General features: G+C 50.0%; 1 protein-coding gene across 2 annotated transcripts in view; it reads right to left on the bottom strand.

Moving 5' to 3' along the window:
- STARD8 (StAR related lipid transfer domain containing 8) overlaps positions 1-25192 on the bottom strand; it is a 77665-nt gene that overhangs the window by 14436 nt on the left and 38037 nt on the right. Inside the window, exon 1 of one of the 2 annotated variants that reach the window (XM_070290271.1) lies at positions 18499-18652. The exons of the other annotated variant lie outside the window; for it this stretch is intronic. The gene's annotated coding sequence lies outside the window, so the exon portion shown is untranslated. Of the gene's footprint in view, positions 1-18498; positions 18653-25192 lie in introns of those variants that run through there. 2 annotated transcript variants of the gene reach the window in all.

Raw genomic sequence — 25192 nt, 5'->3', positions numbered from 1 at the left:
ACCTGGAAATGACAACAGAAGCACAAAGGGGCTAGCACATTCACTCCATGTCACAGCTAGGATTTCCTCTCTGCTCCCTAAACCCTACTCCCTGGATGTGGTGGGACACCTCTCTCACACTGTATTCTCTGCCCAAGAACAGGACCACCACCAGCAACAACTCCAAGGAACATTTGGGGTCAAGGAATACTTCAGGGGAAGAAACCACCACTGTGTCTTCATCCACTCCTTCCTCCACCACCGGGGAGGCACCCCCTTCCACAGCCCAGGTCCAGCTAGGCATACAAAATGTTCAACAGCGTTATTCTGTTTTCCATCATCATACCTAATATTCCCCAGCATTCTGATAACAAATCTCATTTAACACACACCATAAGCTGTGCGGATTTTAATATGCTCAATTTACACATATCCAAACAGGTTCAGAAAGGAAGGACTCATCTATAAGTCTCACACAATAAGGCAGTAGTGCAGAGGCGAGAGTCCAAGCTCAGTGTGATTCCTGCTCAAGGTTCCGACCCCTTCTAACAAAGCAGCTCTTCCTCCCCCATCACCAAGGTCCAGGTGAGGATGCCTCCATCCCCGTGGGGCTTCCCTGGACTGCTCCAGCCCTCCGCCATGGCTTGGCCTCTTTGCGGCACAACAGCTGACTGTCCAGCTGACAGTGCTGGCTTATGGGAGTCTTGGAGGGCAATGGCTGGGTTAGCCTCCCAATTCTGCCCTGGGAGTGCCTAGCGCAGGGTGGGGCATCCCTGCTAGCCTCAGTGGAGACTTGCAGGTGGACTAAAGCCACAGTGGAAGCCCTCCTGGCCATGGCAGGCTGAGTATCTGCAGCAGAACCCTGGGACTGCCCAGTTCCCCACCCATGGTGCCAGGGAGCAGCGGGGCTGGGACCATAGGAGCTGTCATTGATGTTGGGGCCACAGAGAGGCTGCTGCCTCTGCAGAGCTGCTCTGCCCATGGATTCCTGCCCCCACATGTCTTCCACTTCCTTACAGACTATAACCAGGAGCCTCCAAGGAGACTGGCGAGGATTTTCCAAGACAGGAAGAGCTCTCTCCCCAGTGCTCTCCCACAGGGAAATCCAAGATGAGATTCTGGCAGCCAGGAATCATAAGGTAAAGGACACAAACGTATTTCAGAGATGCTAGGTGGGTAGACAAGGGAAGGAAGAATGCGGGAAGGTGGAAGTCGGCCGGAAAAAGATAGGCTCCCCGAGGGTCACTAATGAGGAGTTGCTGCACAGAAGAAAAGGCTCTGCAGCCTCTGGAGCCCCTGAGGGCTTAATGGGCCAACAGGGCAGGGGTAGGGATGAACATTCTGCATTTCTGAGAGCGTGTGCATTGGTTGCTGCCGTCCCAGTATCTGTCTCCGCAAGTAACTGTAGCCAAGTTTGCTCATGTCCGTGATCCACATAGATCAGCGTGGGACCATGCACCTGGATGCACTCCCCCTCAGGCGCCTCAGTCTGTACCCACACCTGCATCTGTGTGCACACATGTTTTGCATCACCATAACCTTCTAACCTAAGACAGAGATCTAGGAATCACGAGGACCTCTGAGAAGCACTGGAAAGTGTTTGCTCCCACAGAGCCCGGCTAGCAGTACCTCAGCCCCTCTGGCAGGGGGCAATGCTAGACCAGAAAAGGATCTGGATCTCCAGGTCAGTGGTGATTTGGGGGCACAGTGAGAACAGCCCTAAGGAACTTCACTCCAGCCCAGGCCACATTTGACGGACATGGTTTTGCTGGTAGGACAGCTGAGTCAGCTGCCACAGCCACTTCCCTGTCTCTTGCTCCTACCGCCCCCCCGGGAAAAGGCCACCCAAGGCAGGGAGACCACCCTTCAGAATCAGGTCTGCATGTCAGGAACACACACTTGAAGACCCTTGTAGCCCCTGGTCACTCATGGCTAGAGGGAGAACAAGGAGGAGGCAGCAGAGGGAGACGCATCCGGATGCCCTTCCTGAGCCTGGAGGAGGTGGAAGACGGCAGAAATGAAGTCCTGATCTACACATCTGCACTTTTCACCTGAGTCACAAGGGCCCGTGGGAGAGGGGAAGGCTGCCCACGCCCCTAGTGCTTGGCAGTAGCCCTGGCCAGGGTTGGTGGGAAGGGAACCAGCTCACTCAGGTGGGTGCCAAGGCTTTTCATTCATACATAGAGCCCTCCATGCTGTGCTGTGTTTACTCGCTCAGTCTCATCCGACTCTTTGCGATCCCATGGACTGTAGCCCGCCAGGCTCCTCTGTACATGGGGATTCTCCAGGCAAGAATACTAGAGTGGGTTGCCATCCTCTTGGGGATCTTCCCAACCCTGGGATCGAACCCAGGTCTCCCAACCTTGGGAAGCCCAAGAATACTGGAGTGGGTAGCCTAGCCCTTCTCCAGAGGATCTTCCTGACCAGGAATTGAACCAGGGTCTCCTGCATTGCAGTCAGATTCTTTACCAGTTGAGCTACCAGGGAAGCCCTTAGAGGCCTCTAGCTTCCTGCTATTCAAAGTGTGATCATTGGACTAGTGGCATCGGCTTCACCTTGGAACTTGTTAGAAAGGCAGAATCCCAGACTTTCTGAAACAGAATCTACATTTAAGTAAGTCCTTGAGTGATCTGCATGCACATTAGAGTTTGGGAAGCACTGGCACAAATCAGCTAGCTCAGGGATTTTCACCCGTGGACGTACATTAGAATCAACTAGGAAGCTTTGTAAAAATACCAATCCCTGGGAGCCCCACCCCCAGAGGCTGATTTAATTGATCTGTGGTAAGACTCTCCAAATCAGTATTTTTTAAAAGCTACAGTATAGACATACTGAAAACGGCCCAAGGGACTTTACCAAATCACACAGAATTAAGTGTCACAACTGAAATTGCTACCATCTTTTAATTCCATGTCCTGTGCTCTTTCCATTGCATTATGGCACCCGCCTTCAGATGTCACATAAACAAAGGGCTTAGATTCAAAGGAACCAACTCCAGGTCCCCAAACTTTTTTCTGCCCTTCTGATCTAGTGGGGTGACAAGTCTGAGTTCAAATCCTGGTCAGTCACTTGCTCTCTGACTAAGCAGTCTGACTAGCTAATTCTCTAACTTTGGGCAAGTTGATTAACCTCTCTATGACTCAGTATTCTTTTCTGTAAAATGACAAAAATAGAATCCACCACTAATAGCTACTGAGAACATTAAATAAAATACCAGGGATAAAAAGCACTGGCACATTGTACCGAGCATTCAGCAGAGAGTTCCTACCCAACACTGACAGAAGGGTCCCAAGGAAAAAGAGAAAATGGGAGAAAAAGACCCAACGAGTATTCTTTTCTGGGCCTGGATAATGGCTGCATCTATATCTCTGTCAGAATTAGAACTAGATGGCTCAAGGAAGTGAAAGTAGGAGGCAGAATTATCAAAGAGGCCACAATAATTCCAAAAGACAAAGCAGCCAAGGAGTAAGAAGCAGGGTCTGAATGAATCCTCAGCAGCACCTCCTGGCAGGAATCTAAAGAATGTAATGGCTTATTACCTGGCAGGATGTCAGGGACTTTGGCTCCTGACAATAGACCACCTCACAGAGGCTTGAGAGGCCCTGAGGCTCCCTCCCAGATAAAGTGGTCAGGGACTTTTGTCTTAGTGATTAAGGGCTGAGCTAAGGTGCTTTGCTTTGTCCTTCCCACCAATTCTAGCCTGTCCAGGTTGGGGCCAGGAGTGACCACCCATCCCCAGTAGTCAGTCTCCCTGGGGCTGGGGCCCAGGGAGCCCAGACCAAGGACTGTCTTATGCGCCTGGCAGGAAGAGTGACACTGGGCAGGCTGAGACGAGTGATGGAGGAATGTCTGTGGCCCCTGGTCCTGCCTGTGTCCAGATGCGCAAATTCCAACAGTTTTAACTACTACGTTCTGCAGGCCATTTTGCTGGCCAAGACTAGGGTAATATGCCAGGACAGGTCAGGGACAGCATCCGACTGGCACAAGCTGGATTCCACTAAGATTTAAGCTGAGATTCCCTGGGGAGGGGCCCAGCCGATCCCCTCAAGGGTTGGGGGAGAGGACATACTAGAATGCTCCAGGGTCAATCATGCCTCAGTCTCCCAGAGGGAACGACAAAGAAGAAATAGCTGAGCAGCAGTGTACTGTCTCAGGGGTAAATGACAGTATCTACACCTACACTTCCACAGGCCACATCCAGGGAGCCTCTTAGCACGGCACATTTTTCTACACAGAGAAGGATACAATGAAGAGAAAAGCAGGGCTTCTGTTTTAGAGAAACTCTACATGAACAAGGGAAGAGTTTATATACTTAGGAAAAAGGCAGCACTATTTCCCACTGAGGAAATACAATAACACCCAAAGATGATAACTGAGTTGGAGAAAAAGCTTTGTCCAATCAAGCTGACTCTCCCACTTGCTGCCTAAATCATATGCAACTTGCTTTACTCTCTAAGCTTTGGTTTCCAAATCTACAATTTGGGGACTAACAACTTTACTGCCTGCCTCTGAGGTTACTGTGTTATCTGGCTGGGTTCTGTCTGATTTGAGAGGTTGTATGAAAGTTATCAGAGAGGGCTGCTTTTATTAAGACAACTTGAACTTTGTATCCACAGAGTCTTTAAAGTTCAGTTCAGATTGTGTCCTAGGTATAAAGAAGTGAGAAAGTGAGCTAGGAGAAGAAAAGACAATCAGCAACTAAGCTGCCAGAGCTCAGGTCTCATCCAGCCACTCTCTTCACTCGCCAGTCACCCCTCTTCACACCACTGTCGGGGAACTCAAGCCCTTTATGCCTTTGGTTACCCTGTGGGCTGTGAGATAGCTGCTGCCCAAGTCCTGGTTCAGCCTGCTCCCTTCCAACCCAAAATCTGGCTCAGGCCTCAGGACCGGGCAACATCCAGGGCCTAGGACAAGAAAGGGGTAGATGTCACAGAGGGCCAGATCAAAGTGTTCTTGTTACTACCAGAGCAGTCCCCTCTTGATTTGGGCTACACATTATAATCTGGGGAACTTGAAAATGCCAGTGCCAGGGCCCAATTAAATCATGACCAGTTAAATCAGACTCTCTGGGGATATAATTAGTTTTGTTTTGTTTTTGAGATCTCTCCAGGTGATTTGAAAGCACACCCATCGAAAACTGCTACCCAAAACAGACATAACCTGATAAAAAGCCACAGCATAGGTCTTCAGGAAGATTCTATCGAGAGGCTACACTCAGGCGTGTTCTCATCACTGGCTCATGCTCTCTTTGGGGCCAGCGAACAGTGATGGGAATGCATGTGATAGACATCTGCAGGTGTCTGTGAAGGCAATTTATTCAGTTAGCTGACTTATTCCATGAGGCAGCTTTCAACAAACTTGGTTTCGTTTCTCTTACTTAGCTGCCTATTTGGAAGGGCATCTCCCTCGTGGCCCTCAATGCAGGATGAGTGATAGTCAGTCATGTCTGACTCTTTGCAACCCTACAGACTGTAGCCCACCAGGTTCCTTTGTCCATGAGATTCTCCAGGCAAGAATACTGGAGTGGGCTGCCATTTCCTTCTCCAGGGTGAACGCAGGATGGGTATCTCCAAAACAAGGTTTGTTTCAGCATGGTGTCTCCTACCTCCAGTGAGCCTAGGGGAAAGAGCCAATGTTCAGAGGGGTGAAGAAAGCCCTGGGAAGCTGCTGTCTATGTGACAACCCAAGTTCACAGGTATCTATGTGACAACTCAAGTTTCCAGGGTGGACTCTGTGAGGCCAACTTGTTGCCAAGGTAGGCAGAGGGGCCACTGACCACTCGTCTTGCTGTTGCACCTGGGAAATGCCAAGTCCTGGCAAAGAGCTTCTCAGATCATTTCTCCTGGTTGATGCAGCTCAGTTCTTCTGCCTACCCCTACTCCTAGAGAGGGACCTCCCTTGAGGAGGTGGTGGCCTTCTAGTAGAGGGCTCAGATCTCAGCTGACCCCAAGTGCTCGTGACCTGCTCCTTCCACTCTCCCATAAGATTATACTAATGGGCTTTGGCCATGAGAAATGTGTCCACTCAGCCCCGAGGCAGTACTTCATTTGAATTTGCACAAAGGGGTCTGTGGGATTTGTTCTGACCCTAGCAAAGGTGCTGCAACAGGTGACCACCCAGATATGCACCTCTCTCTCTGGGAGACTGATGGAGAAGGGCCTTCACAAGGGCCAAGACTAAGAGTTGTCGTGGATGCCGGGACTGTCAAGACTTCCCCTCCTGACCTTGCAGTGGACATGCCGGGGTCTACCATGCTCTGTCCACTGGGAGGTCAGGTGTACTAGTTGTCTCTCCTGCTCTTAGCTGGAATCACAACTCTAACTAGGTTCTTCCAGGAGAGGGGGAAAGGGAGACTGAGACCAAAATAGCTCTTATCCTACATTCCAACCGTTGCAGGAGGGGTGCCACAGCAAGGACTGCTGATGTCAAGCGGCCGAGCTTGATAGTGCTAGACACTGAGTGGCCTCTGGTGGCTGGGCAGAACTTGGGGCCCCTGCTGCACCTGTTCGGATGTGAGCCCTGGTTTGGGTGGCAACAAAATGAAGCCACGAAATCTACTTGCTGGCCAGTGGCAGGTTCACAGGTGTGGCCCTCCTTCTCTAACACTCCATGTCCATGCCATGGCCACGGGGCCACAAGGATTCTCAACCAGAGACAATTTAACCCCTCACCCATCACAGGAGACCTTGGGCAATGTTGGGAGACATTTTTGGTCATCACAACTGGGGAACGATGCTGCTAGTATCTACTGAGTAGAGGCCAGGGATGCTACTAAACATCCTATAATGCACAGGACACCTCCCATAATAAAAGAAAGCTTGACTCCAGACCTGAAGTGTAAGAGACCAGGAACAGCAGCTTCCTTCCACCTTACCTGGGGGCCTCATGCTCCTCCAGGCAGCCCCAGCCCACCTTGGGGATGTCCTGAGGAGTGAGGTGAAGAATGAATGCAATGTTCACTGTACGTCCCTTATCTCTGGACACTGTGGACCCCTTTCAGGGTCAGCCAGGGGAGGTGACAGTTCTTATTTTTGGAGTTTTTATAAATATGGAAGTGATACAAGGAACTTCCAACTGTGCTCCGTCTCCACACACATACACAAAGCTGTAGCCCAAGCTGCAGCCGTAAGTGGAGGAGGGCCATGAGGGCCCTGTGGCTAAGCCAGACTTCTGGCCTGCTGGGGCTGCTTGAGAATTTGGGTCCAGAGGTGGCCCAGTTTGTGGTCTCCTAGGCAAGCACTTGATGCAGCAGAGCCAAAGCAGACAGCTGACATTTTGCCTAGCACAGGGCTTCCTTGTGAAAGTGAAGGTCAAAGCTGTCACCTCCTCTGCCACAGAGGCTCCATTAGCTTTCTTGCCCTCAGGGGATCCTGTCCCCTACCCCATCCCAGGTGCTCTGACAAGGTCATGGGAGACAAGGAAAGACAGGTGTTTTAATAATCCACGTGCTACTCCATCACTTCCAGTTCCCAGCCTGGAGGCAAGAGATGCCAGCCTAACTGGTATGGGGCAGAGGGAACTGCCCTCCACTGTGGTATGGGTAAACAGAGTACTGGATCCAAAGTCAGGAGAACTACATTCTGATCTTAGCTCCACTAGGAACCTGTCAAATGACCTTGGGCAAGCTAGTACCTCCATCTAAGTGGCAGTTTCCCTATCTTTCAATGGCCACTCACCAAAATCTACACCCAGAACAGAAGTATGTGTGATCGGTAGAGAGGGGAGCCTCCTCTTACATGCTCTCTTCGGGGAGACTCAAGAAAGAACCCTCAATAGGGACCAAGAACAAACCCATCTTTCCCTTCGAGTTCAGCTCTCCTGATTTCTGGCCTCCAAAGGCATCAAACATTAAGGCTTAAACCTCCAGGCAGGCTGGTCGGTCCTCTCTCTGCTCATGTATTTAGCCACCAACGTCTATCCATTTTTCCATCCAACAGTCACGATTTCCCATGCCCAATCGTGCTCCAGGTTCTCATGCCTGGATTATTTCCTCCCTGCAAGTTCCCAGCCTCCAGGCTGACCTTTCAACAGGTCATCCTGCCAGCTTCTTCTCCCAAGAGCCCAGCTCTGACCTGGCCACTCTCCTAGTCTGCAACTTAACGGGCTCCCCATTGCCCACAGCTGGGGCAGACATCAAACTGATTTCCACCTCCACATTCAAGACCCAGCCTGATTTGAAGCAGCAAATTCCTATTATTTATCACGATGGAGGTCAGACACCCTATCCCATGAAAGCTTCGTTCCCTGAAGCCTTCAACCCCCTACCACCCAGTAAAATTAAGTGCCCTTCCCGAATATTTCCATTACCTTCTTGACAGCACATAACTGTGTCCCCCATTCCACTGGAGCTCCAGCAATTGGGTCCTTTGTATCTCACTCTCCCCAGTGTTATGTGGTGTGGGCTACTGCATGTTCTGGCAACACCTAGATAGGAAGTCCTGTTTCCCAACTAAACATTGTGCAGACCTTTGACTTCACCCCCTCCTCTGGCATCTCCACAGTGAGGACACGGAACTGAGCTGCTGCTGCTGCTGCTACGTCACTTCAGTCATGTCCGACTCTGTGCGACCCCAGAGATGGCAGCCCACTAGGCTCCCCCATCTCTGGGATTCTCCAGGCAAGAACGCTGGAGTGGGTTGCCATTTCCTCCTCCAATGCATGAAAGTGAAAAGCGAAAGTGAAGTCGCTCAGTCGTGTCCGACTCCTAGCGACCCCATGGACTGCAGCCTACCAGGCTCCTCCATCCATGGGATTTTCCAGGCAAGAGTACTGGAGTGGGGTGCCATTGCCTTCTCCACAGAACTGAGCATTCATCTGCAACTCAGCAGACTGGCTGACTGGCAGCCCACCTTGCCCCAGGGAAGAAACCATACATTCAGGAACCAAGGACCAAAGGTGTGAGAATAGAAGATAAACTCTGGATGAGGGTGGAGGCATTCTGCCTCATGGAGCACTTAGCTCTCCCATCCCAAGCTCCTGTGAGCACACAAACTTACTTAAGAGAAGGGACATCCACCATCTTCTGCTTCCCTTTCCTGTTCTGCAAAATGTTGGTGCTCACCTGTTTTGACCCTGTACCACCACTTCTACATCCCAACCCCCCTTCCTAAACCCAACTTCCCTTTCCTCTTGCTGAGGCCAAATATAAACTTCTGGGCAGGAAATGCCTTGAAGGAGCTTGGCCCCACCCTGAGATCCAGAGAAAATTGTCTCTGACAGAAAGGAAATGGGCCTGAGAGAAGCAGCCTCCTCAGGCCAGGTCTGCTCTCCTCTGGAAGCCAACAGATACAAGCCTGCCTTGGAGCCCAGCAGCGGCCAAAGGGAGGGCTGGGACAAGGAGCTCAAAGGAGAAGGTAGGGACAGGGGTGATGATGGGTATGCTCAGGCCATGGTGAGGTGAATGGAAGGAAAACCCCAAAGAGTGGCCTGATGGCCGTGTTAGGACTCCAGAGCATACAGGTTCTGTGGTACAGTGAGTGGGAAGAGTAACAAGCTAGTGATCTTAAAGACCTGACTTTTAGTCCTAGCTCTGCTACTTCTCAGCTCTGGCTGTGATCATTATTGATAACAATTTTTATGATACTGAATGTAATTATGTTGTGTATTAAGAACAATTCATGATAGACACTAATATTTACTTACTATGTGCCAGACCCTGAGCTAAAGACTTTATATAGATCACACTGGATAAGACTTAATCTCTCTATGCCACAGTGTCCTCATCTGTCAAATAGTATTACAATCATAGTACTGACAACATGAGGTATTTGCAAATATAAAATAAGATAACAATCACAGCAGCCAAAGGGCAACAAGTCATCATTATTGTCCCAGGCATTAGATTAGGTACTTTTTATATGATTTATGTTATTGAGCCTTCATGACAACCCTGTGAGGTTAGTGCTCTGATAATATCTCTATCTGATCAATGAGAAAACTGAGGCCCACAACTTCAGAGTAATTTCCCAGGGTCATCAGTGAAGAAGTGGTGGTCCAAGATCCACATTGAGGCAGTCTGGCTCCAGAGTCAGAGCCACTACAGTAGAATCCTCATTAAACAGGAAAAATTATCTAGGCCATAGACATAAAAAAATATACCAGTTTTTCTGCAGTATGAACCGTTAACCTGAAGTCAGTTCCCAGTAGTGGAGAAGCACCTGGTCATCCTGTATCTCTTTGGTCTCCACAACAGCCCTGTCCAAGGCAGACCTGCTGCATAAAAGAGGAAACTAAGGCTATGAAATGTCAGTTCAGTTCAGTTGCTCAGTCGTGTCCAACTCTTTGTGACCCCATGGACTGCAGCATGCCAGGCTGAAAGGTCAAATGGCTTCTATTGGACTACAGATGAAACCAGGAAACTGAGTAAATGCCCACAGCCCTCCTGTTGATCTGTTCTCACATCAGCATCCCCAGGCTCTCCCCTCCAAATCCACTCCCCCTTGGTTGTGTATTTATTCAACCAATACTACCTGAGCACCTACTCTGCACTGGGCCCTGTGGTAGGCACCAAGGTCTGAAAACTGAACAAACATTGCTGGTACTAGGCCCTTCCTTCTCAGGGAGGCAGAGGCTAAGATGGACTGTCCTTGAAGCACCCTCTGGAGCTCATTTGGAGGCAAGTAACAGAATAAGCTCGAAATGGAGCTGGGAGCTGGTACAACCTGAGGGAAGGAAGCTCGCAGCACCCGAGAGCCCTGAAGTGGGAACACTGGAGGGAGGACTAGAGCATCTAGACCAAAGCCCCTCACATACATACCCAATTTTAGCACGTGCCAGGCCAGCTGGAGGGCTCACAAAAGCGAATCCAGCCAGCTACCCACATGCCCTTAACCACCCACACCTTCTAAATGATACAACCTGGTTGTGAAGATAGCTCACTAAAATGTCTCTTCTCCTAATGCCACCCAGCAGCCTGCTCTCCGCCCTCAGTGCTGGAAAGTGCTAATCAGGCAGGCCTGCCGCCATCAGAACAATCCCCACTCCCTCCTGCACACCCTCCCTCACTTCAGTGCAGCTTTGCTTTAGAGCATGGATACCCAGCCCTCAGTGTTTTCTCTCCTCTTCATCTGTCAACCCTGGGGGGTCTGGAACATGCAAGGACCTGGGGACTGTATGTACAGGACTCAGTGATTGCTGGTGGGTGTGGGGAGCAGTCAGGCAGGGGTGGGAGACTAGAGATTTAGCTCTTGCCTCCCAGGCAGGCATCTGGGAAAGGGAAGGGGAAAGCATGACACAGTCGCTAAGGATGTGGGTGGTGGACTCAGACTGCCTGTGTCCTGATCCAGCTCCATCACCCTTGAGCCACATGACCTTGGGGCAGTTCTTTTAACCTCTCCCTGACTCAGTTTCTTCATACATAACACGGGGGTGATTATAGCAGTACACGCCTTACTGAATTGTCCTGGGAGCTAAGTAAATTCAAACGTGTCAAGAATTGAGAAGAATTCACTATTGTTCTCGGTGTTATCATTGTTACTACGTCTCTTTCAGAGTCATAATGTCACTAAAGGAGCCCGGAGGAAGGGAGCCCTGGAGGCAAGCACAGTCAGGAAGAGCTTTTCAGGAGAAGGCAGAATCTGAAATGACAGAAAAGTCCAGACTTAGGCCCGAGAGGTGGCAGGTTTGAGCATAGCATGTCTCCAAGTTAGTGAGAAATAGCAGTGACAAGGTAGAAGAAAGTACTACTAAACAACAATAACAGTGAGAGTGCTATTTATACTATTGGATTTAATATTCAGCAACACCTGAGGTAAGTACATACCTCCATCTCACAGCTGACAAAATGGAAGCTCACAGAGGTTACAGAATTTGCCTGAAGTCACCCAGTGCTGCGTTATACCAGAGTCCCCACTCCTCACAGTGATACTCTCCTGCCCCGGGCATCACATGTACACTTCAGGGGGTGTTTTGCTTTGACTCCACTCTGGCCCCTTTCCCACATGACCTTCTCTGTTTGTGCCATTTAGAAGACACTACTCGGGTCGGGGCTGCTCAGACTAGGTGTTTGGGGCAACGTGCTTCCCAAGCTCGTTGCCCCTGCCTGCCTGACTTGACTTCAGCCTGGAGCAGAAAGGTTGGCTGCAAGTGCCTCTCTCGCACCTCAGACAGGCCTGCCTTTGGCCAGCCCAGATAAAGGACAGGAAATCCTCAGGCACCTCCCCTAGAGATCCCTCCCTCTACCATGGGAACAGAACTACAGCCTGGGCAGAGGTTCCTCTGCAGTGGGGAAGCTGCCAAGTCAGCCCCAGCCGCCTTGGCTGCCAGGTGTGGTTTGGGGGAAACAGGGAAGGCTGAGGGTCAGAAGACATGGGTTCCAAATCTTTCCTCCCTGGAGACTGAGCGCTTCCTCTCTCTGGGCCTCAGGTGGGGATCAGCCAGGATCCTGCTGCAGGGATCACATCGTCTATCTGACTGGGTTGTTCTGAGAACAGAAGGGGATCATGGAACTGAAAGTCCCTTGGAAACTTTAAAGAAATGGTAGGACTCGTCACTGTCATCATCATCAACTGCTAGAGGCATGGCTGAACTGGTGTTTCTCCCCATCTGATTCACACTTCTAGGCCCTGCTGTGGGCATGGCTCAGACTCATTTCCAGCTTTGATGCTCCTTAAAATATCCCTTTCCCGCACCCCCCACCAGCTCAAGAGACAAAAGCAAGTGGCAGAAAAGCAGGCTATATGGTCAGCTCCCACACAGTACAATGCAGTCAGCCCATCCCAGTGAGCACCTCCTCTCCTCAGGCTTACCCTCAGATGTGGGGACACCAAGAAGAAGGCCCTACCCTCCCAGGGCACCACAGTCATGGGAGCTACCTGGACCAGAATGACAAACAAATCAGAGAGAATTGTATGAGCTGTTTGGACCCAGGACTCCTGGTGTTCAGAATCAACCTGCTGGAGTCACCATGAAAAAGTAATGGAGAAGTCTGGAAAAGTTGAGGGTACAAATAAACGGAGGCAAGTGAGGGGCTTCCCAGAGCCACAAATGGTAGAATGTGCAAAGGCCAGTAATGAAGCTGGGAAGTACTGGTCCCAGGTCCCCTGAGGAACATTTGGAGGATCTGAGGCTGTTTGGCCTGGGGAAAACACAGAGGGACTCGGGTTCTGTCCTCAGACATCCACAGATCAGAGAAAACAGATAGGGTCTAGGTGGTCCCAGGGGGCAGAGCTGGGACCCAGGGGTAAAAGCCAAAGGGAGACAGAGATCAGCTCAACATCGGAAAAAAAAAAAAAAAAAAAAACTTTGGAGATTCCATGGATGTAAGCAACTGCTTTGAAACACTGTGCTCCCGCTTATTGAAACTGGGTGACAGGAACTGCTCGAATACTTGGAGGGGAAACCCGAGCTACTGAAGGAGAGTTAGACCCAGTGCCCTCTAAAGGCCTTTCTTTCCTGAGCTCTGTCTGCTTCCTACCTCTAGTGTATTGCTGGAGAAGCATAAAGGTGACCAGAGCTGGTTAGGCCCTTGGCCGGTTCCCACAGAGACCTGGGATCTCAGCAGCACTGCGGGCTGGTACTACACAGGGAGGGAGCAGGTCACTCATTAACTTGTGGCTGAATGGGTCGAGGGTGGCCACCTGGGGCAGATGCAAACATGAGGAGGGGCAAGAGAGCAAACTGCACAAAAGCCCAAGCTCAAGGAAAACCCAAGCTGTGGTAGATCAAGGCCCTGCCAACCCTAACTGACCAGCCAGCTGAGAGTATTTAGTGACTAGGCATGGTACAATTTGAAACCAGCTCACCTTTGCCTTGTGGATAAGAAAACATTCTTGACTGGGAATGCATAGTCTCATGGCTAGAAGGAAGCCTGGGAGACCACCAAGTCTATGCCATGGACCCAAGCTAGGCCCAGAGAAAGAAAATTGTCTTTTCTGAAGTCACTCATGGAGAGGTAGCTAGAGAGAGGCACAACCAGAAGCCAGGTTTCCTGACCCTATCGCAGGCCCATGGGGTTCGCTAAATGTTGGTTCCTTCTTGTCTCACTGAAACTGCAGAAAACTTGTGGTCTAGAGCAGTGGTCCCCAACATTTTTGGCACCAGGGACCAGTTATGTGGAAGACAATTTTTCCACAGATGAGGGTCGGGGGGGGGGGCGGTTTGGGGTTGGTTTCAGGATGATTCAAGTTCATTACATTTATTGTGGACTTTATTCTCATTATTATTACATTGTGATATATAATGAAATAATTATGACTCACAACAACACAGAATCAGTGAGAGCCCTGAGATTGTTTTCCTGCAACTAGACAGGCCCATCTGGGGGTGATGGGAGAGAGATGGGGAGCAACTGTAAAGACAGATGAAGCTTTGCTCGCTCACCCACCACTCACTTCCTGCTGTGTGGCCTGGTTACTAATAGGCCACAGACTGCTTCCAATCTGTGGCCTAAAGGTTGGGAACCCCCGGTCTAGAGCTACCTATATCGGACGTGTGTCCTAGCTTGATCCTTCCTAATTCCCACTGCTTGTCAAGATACAGGCTCTCTGAGGAATGCCTCCTCCTCCACTATGGAGGACTCAGGTCTTATGTCCCAGTCTGGTGTGAAGGGACCCACAGCTGGACTGAAAACAGACACACACAGCCCGCCCCCCCCCCCCCCCCAGTAATGGCAAACGCTTTGAGTGGGCATTTCTTGCTCTTTTAGACTTTCAAATTGAGATCAGGGATTCAACTGTTCCTTGAAACACCCCCACTCCCTATGACTCTGATGCCTAAAAAAAAAAACAAACAAACAAACACAAAAACCTTACCCCACTGTCCATCTGAATTCCTATTAATTCAACTCCCTGGCTGTCTCTATAATACCACCCAAGATGCATATGTATCCTTCAAGCAATGTGAATGACTACTTCTGCTTCCCCAAGTGAAAACACAGGGGCAGAAGCTTAACTGGCCCCAGAAGTTCTCATGCCTGAATGTTCATTAATGTCCCCTTGGGGCAAGGTAAGGGCTCAAAATGGGGTCCCTTTAAGGCCTGGGGTGGACAAAGAGTTAGTTAATGGCCATCCCTAGAGGTGACTTTCCAAGGTGGTTATTATGTGGCTCAATCATTAACCACGCAGGGGCAGGACCCCGGGTTTGTTCGAAAGGAGCCACTCCTTTCCCAAGGACAGCCCAAGAGCAGGAGGCTCTGGGGTAGCAAGGCCTGGTTGAGGGAAACTCTCCCTCAGCTACACAAGGGGGTGGAGGAGGGCTGGCCCGGATATGGAGGAAGTCAGCACACCCTTACTGGGGTGGGAGGGAAAAGCGAGACAGTGAGGGTTTTTATCATGAATGAGAGAGGAAGCTCCAAGCTGGGTCATGGTGATTAGATGACAAGCTGGGAAAGACGCTCATCCTGAATGCATCCTGTTTTGCTCTGAACTGGAACTGGCCTTGGGGGCCAGGGGCAGGGGAAGGCCAGGAGGCGAGAAGCCTCCCAGGAATTCTCCCAGGCATGCTGACCTCAAGCTCCTGGGTGGCCCTGGAACTGGGCAGGCCAGCAAGAAAGTCAGAACTCTCATTTACCCCTACAGAACTAAGGCACGCACATACTTTCTACAAGACTCCTCCACAAGTCAACCTTGGGAGCCCAAGCCCCAGAGCTGAAACCTCAGAGACAGCAGCAGGCACTTTAAAACAAGGGGGCTAGGGCTCCATAATCCCTCCAACTCAGACCATTCGTAGGCCTCTCTTTCAAGGTTCAGCTCAAATGTCACTGCCTCTGTCAGTCACCTTCCCATCGGTCAAAACTCACTGCTCCCCAGGTCAGTCTTCCCAGGGCAAAACATCCTCAACAAAGGGAAATATGAACTGCTAGAATCTTTGATGATATTAAGGAACTGTTTTCAGATGAGATAGTGGTGCAGTGTCTAACATTTGAGTCTCTATCATTCATACATATATATGTAATATGACTATAGACAAATTGATAAGGTGTCTGGGATTCATGTCAAAATAACAAGAGAGTGAAGTATAAATAGGGAAGGATTGGCCATGTGTGGCTAATGGGACTTTACTCCATCGATCATCTCTACTTTTATGTATGTTCGAAATTCTTCATAATAATATTTTAAAGCCCTCACCAAGGTAAAGACTTGGTGTGTCATGTACCCATGCCACTAACTCCCATCTACTAGATGACAGATTTCCGGAAGGTGGGGGTTACACTTTGTGTCCTTCACAAGAACTAGTACCAAGAACTTAATGACTAATAATTTATACAGCACTTGGTAGTTTACCAAGCACTTAGCCATGGACCTTCTCACTTAATCTACTGAAGCGGAAAAAGCAGGGAGAAACCAAGAGTCTAAGAGACTGAATGGAACAACAGAGCCTGAAGTAGAACCTCCATGTGTCCTGCTCCCAGTCCCCTGTTCTTTGCCTGACACCACGCTAGACTCCTGAGGAACTTTACCTTCAGTTCTGCAGTTCCAGCAAGGTCGGGGTAAATAGGGACAGAAACAGTGGGGCATGCAAGTTCCAAAGTGAAACGCTGGGCAGGAGGAGGCTCAACACACACAGCACTTCAGGTTGGTGACAAGGACCCAGAATGGGGCCTCCTGTCCAGTGACTCAAATTTACTAGGACCTGTTCCCCCTTAATACACACACATAAGCCAAGGCCCCAAGTCACAGATGAATAAAGCTGCAAAAAACACTTGACACCAACAACTATGTGCCCAGCCTTGTGCTCAACTCCTCTGTTAACAGTTGCAGGGTGGAGGAGTTCACACATCCCATCCTAAAGCCCTTGCATCTTTCACATCCCCTCTTTACTTTATCTGATAACAGCCTCCCAAAGGATCCTACCCAAACTGGGAGCCCAAGAAAAGTTATCTTTAATCTATTCAAGCCAGAGACAACTCCTTCTTCTAGTGAGAGACCCCATGGCTCACCTTCCCCAAAAAGGTAGAGGCACACCCTGCCTTTGTTAAACCTGTCACCTGCTGAACCTTACCATCTGCCACAGCATCCCCATTATAGACTCCATCCTCTCCTCCTTTCGGGACTTTCTGGCTTTTAAGGAACAGAAATTCCAAATCTCAAATCCAGGACATAGTTGGACAAAGGACCAGCCCAGATTGTCTAGCAATATGGTAGCTGTAGCCTTTGGGTGAGAGTCCCCCACTCCCCAAAATCATCATTCCCATCACATTCTTCTGGGTTACTCCATCAACCACTCAGAAAGCACCTGCAGATGCCATCTCCTCTACTTCTCTACACTCTTGTGCTGCCTCCTCTCATTCCCAGACAAGAATTATCTTTTATTTCAGGAGGATGAAAGTAAAGAGAAAATTCAGAGAGTAGTAAGACAGACGATGGGTGGGGACATCAACCCCTAGAGTGGGGGCAGGAACAGATCCACAGTAGGAGTCAGGGTTTGAAAATAGCCCTTGGTATGATTCATCACCGTCTCCTGCAGGGCCCCCCAACATGGGTGCTCTGAGTGAGATGGAGACAAGCCAGGGCCCTCCAGCCCAACCTCTGGGGCCCAGGGCTGGCCCCACTACTCTCCACCTTCAGTCTGGCTGCTGTCTTGGTTGCCTTTCCCAGTACCACTAGTTTTCCAGCTGGCTTAGCTGCATAACCACGACAAGGCTCTCCATCTGCATAGCTCCTGTCACCCCAAGCATCTCAGAAACAACACTTTGCCAGCTTAAGAGCCTGGACCCACGCAGCAAGTCACCAGATGTCAGGGTGGAAGAGACTGGCCCCTTATATACTGAAATCCAGCCCACTAACCAAGGTGCAGTTGAAAACACTGGCCCACAGAAGTAGTATGACTCGCCTAAGGTCACATGAATTAGTGGCTGAACTTTGGTTTTCTGAGTTATAACTCAGTACTTTAAAAAGTCTTGGGAGAACAGAAATGGAGGAGAGAACCTCATACTATCTAAATGGGGAAATCCACCAAACTTCTACTAAATGGCTCACAGGTTCTCTAATCTAAAACCATCTTGGACTTCATGGGGTAATGGAGCCCTGAAAAACGCGACTTATCCAAAGGATTTCGCTTGATCCCCGCCGCTGTCTTAATATCAGGAAAGTCCGGGCGTTTCTCAGAAGGGAAGGCAGTGGCCTGAGGGGAAAGCCCAGGCGGCCCAACCAGGGGCTTCCTGGAAATGCGCTCAGCAGAAGAGGAAGGAGAATAGGAGAGGAAAAGCGGCGTGACTAGACCACAGAGCCCAAGCCCCGCCACCCCGCTCAGTTTCAGCCCGCCTCCGAAGCCCCAGAGCCGCGGCCCTGGGCTCCAACCAGGCCCGGGGGTAATGCGCGGACAGCTGTCTTCCACCACCCGACTCGCGGAGCTTTCTCGGGATAATCGCGGACGGCGGGCGCCGGGAGTCCCCCAATTTCGGCGACTCTGGCCTCAAATCCCGGGGACGCAAGTGGTTCAGCTCGCTCCCCTTGCGCCTCCTGTGGACGCCGCGCAGCCGAACCGCTAAGAGCGGGGCCGGAGCGCGCTGGAGAGGCGAGGCGAGGGAGCCCTGGCGCCTCGCCGGCCCCGACCTCCTCCGGCCGTCGCCCTAACTCCCACCTGGAGGCCGTGTCCGTCGCTTTGGGTTCGAGTCCTGACGCAGCTACAAGCGGGCGGGAGGCACGCGCGGAGCCTGGGGTCGGGCGGGGGTAACGGTGCCAGCCAGAGGAGCAGCTGCTGCGGCCGCTTAGCTGTTGTCAACCCGGAGCCACTCGCGGCGCAGGTGGCGACAGAGCAGCTGCGAGTCCGGCGGCGGGGACGCCCCGCCCACCTACGGGACCTTCAACCAATGAGGGCGCAGTCCGGCCCACCGAACTCCCCAGAAAGCTGCCCAAATTGTGGTGGGTGGGGCTCTGCCTTCAAGTTCTTCCAATCCCTGGGCCTCTGCCTCTACCTCCGGTCACACCGCTGAGGGGGAGGGGGGGCATATTGGAGGAAGGTACAAACTCAGGGCCAGCAACTAAGGGTGAAGAAGCGGGGTGACTGGCGCGCAGACTAATAATCTATTAAGCTCTGTGTCTGGCACTCGTGTGGGGAATTTAAATACTTAGACCATGCAATCGGGAAGGTTCAGTTGCTTGCTGAGAATAATTTGCGAGGAGTTCGGAAGACACAACTTTGGTGAGATCCCTGATTAGTTGGGGCAACCAAAAGAACATTAGGTATTTGAGAAGGAAGTTGCCATTCCCACCTTGTTCAGGCCTCAGCATTCTGTAACACTCCCCACGATTCCCAGCTCTCTGCCCGTGTCCAAACTCTGTGCAGAGAAATGTAGGGAAATTTTGGGGTATCTGCATTAATCATGTTAAAAAAAATCCCCCATAGCTCAGTTGGTGAAAAATCTGCCTGCAATGCAGGAGACCCCTGTTCGATTCCTGGGTCGGGAAGATCTGCTGGAGAAGGGATAGGCTACCCACTCCAGTATTCTTGGGCTTCCTGTGTGGCTCAGCCGGTAAAGAATCCTCCCACAATGCAGGAGACCTGGGCTTGATCCCTGGGTTGGGAAGATGCATTAATCATGAAATGAGAAGGCTCCCAAGAGTTGTGACAAGTACCACCAGAAAGCCTGTTTAAATTTGGTAAGAAACAGAGTGTAAAGTTTTGATTTCTCTCTTGCCTTTCCTCACAAGGGTCCAATACAATTTCACACTTTCATTTCATTGTTGAATCAGGAACCCCTATTAGTCAGGGATGGGAGTACCCAAGACCCCATGCCATCCAATCACTATCCTCCACATTTACAAAATAGAAACTAAGACGAAATGACTCACTCAAGTTTTCCCAGCAAATCCATGGCAGGAATAATACCTGCACACTAGTCATTTTCTCCTAATAGATGGGAGATTTCATACCTGACAAATGGGAGAAATGAAGCTGAAGTTTCTAGAAAGCAAGGAGTGCATCCAACTTGTTTCCCAGAGTACACAACATAGAGGAGAGCAAAATTTAATGTTTTTTAGCACTGCAACTTTCTTAAAGTCGTCTGAGGCAATGGCAGAACTAGACCTAGCCCCAGGTGCCCCCCCTTTTGCCTGGCCTTCAGTACGCTAGGCCAAATTGGAATTCTTCCACCTTCCCTCCCTGCCAGCCCTGATGAGAATGAGGGGAGAAATGGTGAAGCAAGGTGTGTACATGTCTGTTCTTCTCAATGACAAGACTGCACACAGCTGGCACTTTGTTCAAGATGAGCAATGTCCTCTTGGGTCTTGGGTGTGGATGAAGCCTGAATGCCAGAACTAACTCCTGGAAACAAAATCCAAACCAGAGTCAGAAATCTTTATCATGGGTGGGAAGGGAGATGACTTTCTTCCTGACACTGGGTTGCTATATTTGTAAGCATCCCTAAGGCTCTGAGTTGGAGCCAAACTTATCATGTTTCTGGAAAAGGCTAGAGGGATATAAGAATGTGGGTCCTGCAGTGGTCCTATAGGTTCCCTAATGATGAAAGTGAAAGAGGAAAGTGAAAAAGTTGGCTTAAAACTCAACACTCAGAAAACTAAGATCATGGCATCTGGTCCCATCACTTCATGGCAGATAGATGGGGAAACAGTGGAAACAATGACAGACTTTTTTTTTTTTTTGGCCTCCAAAATCACTGCAGATGGTGACTGCAGCCATGAAATTAAAAGATGCTTGCTCCTTGGAAGAAGAGTTATGACTAACCTAGACAGCTTATTAAAAAGCAGAGACATTACTTTGCCAAAAAAGGTCCATCTAGTCAGAGCTATGGTCTTCCCAGTAGTCATGTGTGGATGTGGAGAAGGCGATGGCACCCCACTCCAGTACTCTTGCCTGGAAAATCCCATGGACGGAGGAGCCTGTTGTAGGCTGCAGTCCATGGGGTCGCTAAGAGTTGGACACAACTGAGTGACTTCACTTTCACTTTTCACTTTCATGCATTGGAGAAGGAAATGACAACCCACTCCAGTGTTCTTGCCTGGAGAATCCCAGGAATGGGGGAGCCTGGTGGACTGCCGTCTATGGGGTCTCACAGAGTTGGACACGACTGAAGCGACTTAGCGGCAGTAGCAGCAACATGCGTGGATGTGGGAGTTGGACTATAAAGAAAGCTGAATGCCAAAGAATTGATGCTTTTGAACTGTGGTGTTGGAGAAGACTCTGGAGAGTCCCTTGGACAGTAAGGAGATCCAACCAGTCCATCCTCAAGGAAATCAGTCCTGAATAGTCATTGGAAGGACTGATGCTGAAGCTGATGCGAAGAGCTGACTCATTTGAAAAGACCCTGATGCTGAGAAGGCTCAAAGGTGGGAGGAGAAGGGGACAACAGAGGATGAGATGGTTGGATTGCATCATCGACTCAATGGATTTGAGTTTCAGTAAACTCCGGGAGCTGGTGATGGACAGGGAGGCCTGAAGTGCTGCAGTCCATGGGGTTGCAAAGAGTTGGACACATATGAGCAACTGAACTGAACTGAACTGTACTGAAAGTCAGGAAACCATATCAGAGCAGATTCCATCCACCACATGACACCAAGCACAGTGCCTACAGTAGCTTCTCAATAATGTTTGCTAATGGGTGAATGAATGTTAAAAGATACTCAAGGGACAACCATGAATAAATACATGAATAAATAAATCAAATGAATGATGAGCAAAAAACTCAAGTTACCTTTCGGTAGATAAATTTAAGTGAATCAGATATGATGGGTTCTGAGACACCCAATTCTTTAAAAAAAAAAAAAAAGGAAAGGTTATCAAACCAGAAAACTACAAAAGGGAAAACTACAGGAAGTGAAAAACTACAAAAAGTAGAAAAATTACAAAAGGAGCAATTGCTATAAATAGTTAGAACAAGAGCTTCACAATGCCTATCATAGACTAGGTACTCAATAAAAACATCTGGTCATGAGCGAACACAAGAATCAGCAAAAGCTACAATCCTAATATTTGCAATGCACATTGTGACATTCTGAAATGGCCCAAGCAGATGTCTAGGCTATTTCTGTGGGTCTTTTTTAAAAATCTCTTTCCCTTATCCCATGAGCTTCCAGAAAATCAAGGAGAGTTCAGTTTCTTCAGAAAAACAAAGATAACTCATCTCCTTCAAACACCAGCATCCCTTGCTCCCCAAGATCCCCAACCTAAGCCAGGGTCTTGCATGAACAGATATTCATCAGCGGTTCCTGGAAGATGAGAACATGGTACCTTTTCACAGGTCCCTTTCTGGGCAGCATCTTGAATAACTCTGGAGATAATGGGAAACTCCAGATTCTTGCCATCCCTTTTCCTATAACCCCCGCCCCCCATTTCCTGTGTGTCCTATAGTGTTGCTGCTGCCCTAGATCCCAGCTGAACCATCAGGCAGAGAAGTGTAGTCTTCATGAGGGTAGGCTGAGGGCAGGTGACTAAGTCTCAGGGTGCATGCATGTGTTTCTATGCCTGAGGCATGGGGCTGCCCTCATTCTATCACTACCATAGCCCACTGTGTCATACAAAAGTCAGGACAGTGGATTCTGGAGTCAGACAGCCTGGTTACAGAAGTGCAACAATGCTACTTACTAACTGTGTACCTTGGGCAAATTTACTTTCCAGCTTTCTGTGCTTCAGTCTCCTTATCTGTAAAGTGTGGATGATAATCACCATCCTGACCTTATATTGCTGCTAAGCAGATCCACTAGACTAAATTACCTAGAACAGTGACTGGCACCTAGCATGTGCTTCCAAGTGTCAGATATGATGATAGAGGCACTGAGCAATGGTGGAGTGAGTCCTGGATCAGGAAGTAGGAAAGTTGGGTGCTAGTCTCTATGGCTTTCTGTCTGTGTCACCCAGGAAAAGTCATTGTGCCACTCCAACCATCAGTTTCATCTGTAAAATAAGGGGAGAGCACAATCTCTAGTGGGTAAAGTTGAGACAATGGATGTGAATACTATAAAGGGTGACAAGATGGCACTGAAGGTGTTGCAAAGCTAAGCTTTTGCCAAAGCCAATCAACGCTTTCCTTCTAGGCAGTGGTAGAGAGAAACTCCATAGGCTGTTACCCTGAGTCTTACTCTGAGACACTTGGGTCTCAATAAGTGCCTATCTGAGAAATTAACAACAGTCCCTACACCCCTCCCTGTCCAGATGGGAATTTCTTGGGCTACTGCCATCAGACGCATAGTCCCACTCCAGAATAGTCCAGGGTAACATCAGGAGTGTTGGGGCAGCTCATGACTGCCTCCACACACTTGGACTAGGCAACTGGAGGCAGAAAACCCAGGCCCACTTAGTTCCGGTCCTCAGCTCTTCCCCAGACATCCAAGAGCCTGTCCCCATCCCACCCCTCAACGTCTCCAAACACCAGATAAAAGTGTCAGCTTGAAGGCCTGCAGCATGCACACAGTAGACCTAGCAATGAACCCCTTTCACATCCAGGCTGGGACTCTGGTCTGGCTTTACAGGACTGTCTCAAAGGAGCTAGAGGTTTTCTACTGCAAGCCCCCCATCCTTGGCCCACAATACCACCTCCCCCCAAAGCTCAGTTAGTTCCCTTGGGGAGGTCTGCCTGCCTTGGGTCAAAAAAAATAGGTGGGTTCACACTGGGTACACACTCCCAGAGCAGGATGTCCACCCCCAGCCCCACGGCCCACGCCATTCCTGCCCTTCAGAGGAAGGTCACAGTGTGTTGAAGGGAAATAAGCAAAAGCAAGCCCACTTCCAGCTAGAGACTGTCACCTTGCCCTGCATCTTCCCCATGCACACAAACAAGCAGTTGAGGTCAGAGGAACCTCCCTCTACCTTTCCCAACAGCCACCTCTGTCCAGTCTAGCTTCAGTCCTCAAACCTGCTCCTTCCTGTCTAGGCTCAGTTTCCTCATCTGAAAAAATGACTGGGTCCCGGTTTCTATGGTCCCTTCTTTCCAGATTACTCTCTACTCCTGTGAGTCTCTCTGTGTGTTCCTGTGGGAGTAGGACTTCCAGAAAATTACATGCATGGAGCTTCTGTAAAGGAAAGGATGGTGGGGTATGAGGGTCCTCTGAGGGTGGGCATTAGTAGGGGGCCAGGCAAGAAAGAGCAGATGAAAGAGTGAAAAAGGAAGAGGGGGCTGAGATGAAATTCAGAGAAAGGGAGGGGCTGAGGCCAAGCTGCCCAGAGGACTGGAGACTTGTCTTCTGCCTCCGGTGCTGTCCTCAGCTCATCCTGCACTAGTGGACACCCAGAGCCTCTGAACTAAGCTCAGGATCCTGCCCCCTTGCCAGGATCCTTCCACATGTCCCTCCCGGGAAGCAGCTCCCAAGACAAACTCTGGGAGTGTGAGGAGATGAAGGAGGAGGGGTTCTTCTTTTCCACCCACAGTCTCCACCATCAGCCCACCACAGCCTGACCTCATGCTGCAGCCCACAAAGTTGGAGGGCTGCTGGGGCAAGGGGGTGGAAGGGGATAGAGAGTAGACTTTACAGTTCCTGCCCACAGCCTGGCCCAGATTAACCCCATGATTATGGGTCTCTGGGGTTTGGTAATCTCAACTCAGGCAGACAGTACCAGACGTGTGGCCACCTATCCACCCTGTCTCCTTCCCCTGAAGAATAGCCCTCAGAGGTCCCAGGATGGCATCAGAGAGGTCATGGGATGTGTGATGTGGCTCCAAGGTCACTCAGTAATGGCTTGGATTTTTGGCTTTGGACTCCTGTTTCATCTCAATGTTCCCTTCAGCAAGCACAGCTCTCCCCCTTCCCCAGTACCCCTACACACACACACACACACACACACACACACAGAGTCTGATTCGACCCTGAACCAGGGCCAGGGCTCCCCTACACATACACGACAACCTGTCAGTCAACATGGTGGGCACTCTTAGGGACTTGGGTAGGGAACAGGGTAGACAGGCCCAACAAGGGTCCTTGCATTCCTGGAACTACCATGCCAGTGCAGAGGGCAACAGCATCCCTAGATGGAGAATGCTCAACCCAGGCAGGCAGGCAGCCAGGTGAGGTCCCAAAGGACAGGGAGAAAAGAAAAGACAGCAAGGTTGGACATCTGATGTGTCTGAATCAAGCAGCCCACCAAGAAACACCAGGAAAGCTGCTCCTGGGTCTCATTCCCACCAAGACTCCTGGATCAGGGGCCAGGACACTGCAACTCTGGCTTCTACCTTGCTTCTACCACAAGGATACTGTGTGACTAGGCTGAGAATCTTGCCCTCTCTGGTCTTCAGTGCCCACATAATAAGATGGTCTGATCTGAGGATCTCCATAGCCCCCCATCCTTCAATGGATTCACACATTCCATGACAAATCTAGACCTGGTT

Source organism: Ovis canadensis, chromosome X, assembly GCF_042477335.2.
Source record: "Ovis canadensis isolate MfBH-ARS-UI-01 breed Bighorn chromosome X, ARS-UI_OviCan_v2, whole genome shotgun sequence".
In the NCBI taxonomy this organism is placed as follows: Eukaryota; Metazoa; Chordata; class Mammalia; order Artiodactyla; family Bovidae; genus Ovis; species Ovis canadensis.
This window is presented reverse-complemented; position numbering and strand designations above follow the sequence as displayed.